Source organism: Gavialis gangeticus, unplaced genomic scaffold (assembly GCF_001723915.1).
Source record: "Gavialis gangeticus isolate Ggan-Ray unplaced genomic scaffold, GavGan_comp1, whole genome shotgun sequence".
NCBI classification, from domain to species: Eukaryota; Metazoa; Chordata; order Crocodylia; family Gavialidae; genus Gavialis; species Gavialis gangeticus.
In genome coordinates, this window is record NW_017729009.1 from 6015207 (window position 1) to 6018171 (window position 2965).

General features: G+C 43.2%; 1 long non-coding RNA gene across 1 annotated transcript in view; it reads right to left on the reverse strand.

Moving 5' to 3' along the window:
* Window positions 1-2965, reverse strand: part of LOC109292441 — a 209582-nt gene that overhangs the window by 76733 nt on the left and 129884 nt on the right. The gene's annotated exons all lie outside the window — the stretch shown is intronic.

The following is a 2965-nucleotide window of genomic DNA, read 5'->3' on the forward strand; positions in this document are numbered from 1 at the left end:
ATATTTGACATGGGAGGAAATTTCCTGATAGCTGAAAGATGCACAGCATTTTTATGTCTTTGTTCAAAGGTAAAATTGACATATTGGATCACAATGGATGGTAAAACAGAACACCAAAGCAATAAGCAGATTAGAGGGCAGGATTTTGCCCAATGTGAGATGGCTGCAAAATGGCAAGTAATGCAGTCTAACTGGAAGTAGAAGCTTTTGAGGCTGAATCCTTTCTCTACCTCTAACTGCATGTGTGACCCTTGCTCTAGTCTCTTTACAGATAGAGCAGGAAGGTATGGTAGCAAGGAGCAGTCATAAAGGGACAATGTCTGGGACAGGACTATTAGTTTTAGGGCCCTTTATTTATCTGATAGACATATATACCTCTTAGATACTAATACCTGAGTGCATCCTAATCTTTTGTCGCATAAGAGGTAGAGAAGTCCTGTTATTCCTTGGCTATGTCTAGTCCATGACTTGCTGGTTAAGGCACTGTGCTAGGCAATGGTAGGCATAGGTTCACACTCCCATGGCTGAGTGGGCCTAGAAACTGCGTCTCCTGCTCCGTGGGCAAATACTAAAGGTGGGAAGATCATTGCCCTCCGCTTCCTCTGGGGAATACACAAACTTACATGATTTCCTGGGGGAAGAAATATCTAACATTCACTCAAGTGGTCCAAAATGCTACATATGTAGATTAGTTAGCAGTGTAAGTGCTGTCTACCTATCCAGAAGTGGAATTGGATTTGGACCTTTGAGTTCTGTGGAGTTTAGCATTTCAGCTAAATTTGCAAACTTCCATGAATAACAGCAATGGTGAGATTAAAGATGCATTATTTGTGCAACTGTCTTTCTGGTTCTATACTGAGGATAAGGCTTTTTCTGAAGTCATTTGCCTGGATGCCACATAGCTAACATCTTCTTGCACTTGCAGAAAGTTATTAAGCTGCCTCAAAGTCTTGAGAACAAAGTCATCATCTTGGCCTTGTATTTTGAATCCCTTCAATCTTGTGTTTGCAAGTGATGGCTGCTCAGCAGTTGATTTGGCTTTGTGATGAGTGGTCATTGTTGACAGGTAGACTACAGCAGGCACTGAAGGTGATAAGTTTCATTACAAAGTGGTTTGAAAGCTGAAAACATTTCCTGAAGGTTTACCAAGAAGTAGTTTATCACTGCTAAGGATGCAGAAATAGGCTACAGGTTGTAAATATGTATCTTCCAAAAGCTTTATCCCAATCTTGGAGCTGGTCCACAAAGGTCCTCCAAAAGGTACATATTTACAGTTGTACCTTCGTACAAAATATGTATCTTCCAAAAGGTTGTGCATAATACTTACTTGACTACATCAGACAATTTTGCTTTGTACATTTTGGAGCCACCAAGAAATGGTATTGGCATTCAACTACGAGGTGATCCAAGTAGGTTTCTGTAAGGCAACTTACTGTTCTTCCTGTTGAGTCAAACTCTGCCTACTCATGGAAATGCCCTGCAAGTATGTGTGCACATACTCCAATCTACAGAAGCAGGTTGCATGCAAATGTAATCCTTCCAGCAATGGCAACCCTGAATGAAGAGTTAACCCAATAAAAGATATTGCCAAACACACCTTACACTGTTGCATCCATTGGTAGTGCTGGACTGCTGTTGTAGCTATGATAGTCCAGGAATTACTTGACCTGATAAAGACAGCCTTACATTCGAAAGCTTATCTAACTTTATCCTAACCCTCTAGCTGGTCCACAAAGGTCCTCTTGCATTAGTCCAAACAAACATTCTCACTGGGCATAACTTCCTGTTGTGCACAAAAATTGTCTTGGCTAACAGCCGGTGGGAGTTTTTTGGAGGTTCAGTTTGATGTGGAAATGTGACTGAATATCTACTGGCAGAAGTAGGAATTGTTATGTGGTTTTCTTCACTAATATCTTGCCTTAGGGTGTGATGCCTTTGTAAGAGAAACTTAGCACCTACCAGTAAAAATCATTAGGCTAAATGTTAGATGGGCACCATCTTTGTTTTGGGAACAGAGATATTTGAACAGCCTTTCAAATATTCTTTCATCTACTGCATTATGTTCTGTTTACTGAGCTCATTGGTGACCCTTCACAATAGTTTCGTTTCCACTGGGAAAAGGAATTTTTAAAAATGTTAATAATTCAAATGTAGTTGTCATAAAAAGGCAGGGAGGGAACAGTCTCTGTATCCCAGAAAGTTGTTAGGTGACTTAGAGCCTGTTTAATATGTAAAATAAAGTAGTGCAAGAGTGATGTTGTAGCTGTGATTATCCAGAAACTTATGCATGAGGCAAAGATTTCTGAGGGTGATAGCTTTTATTGGACAAACTATGTAGTTGGGATAAAGTTATACAAACTTAGACTACCAACTACATACCATGTTCACTCAAATCTAAGACAAAGTCTTCCTCCCCCCCTCCCCATGAGGGGGAAAAGCCCTTCATTTTTTATTTGCATACAAAGCTGTGGGGGTTGGAGGCGGGCAGCTACTGTAGCTCTGACTCTGCCCCTGGCCTGAGTCTGGATGACAGTAGCTGCATGCTCCTAGCTCTGCTTGCCCTCTACAGCCTTTGCACTCCCTCTGCTCCCTTTCCCCTCCCTTAGTGTCAGGCATAGCTCCACTCCAGCTCAGGCTGGATTCCCTCCTGGACATGGAGCATGTGGAAACTCTGTCTCCTGCCTGGCCATCAGTAGTGCCACCACTGCTGTGTGGCTTGGCAAGGGTTGTGCTTCCATGTGCTAGGCTTTGGGAGAGAATAGACCCTGAGCGGTATCTGGGGGGAGGGAGGAGAGGGGCAGGTACTGGGGGCAGGGAGGAAGGGGTAGAGATTGTGGGGAATGGGGGAGGCAGATGCTGGGGCAGGGGGCTGCCAGCGGGAAGAGGTAGGAAGGCTACCTATTGTATAATAAAGACATTCTAACTAAAAGGGAGGCGTACACCCAATGGCAGGGAGGGGCCATCA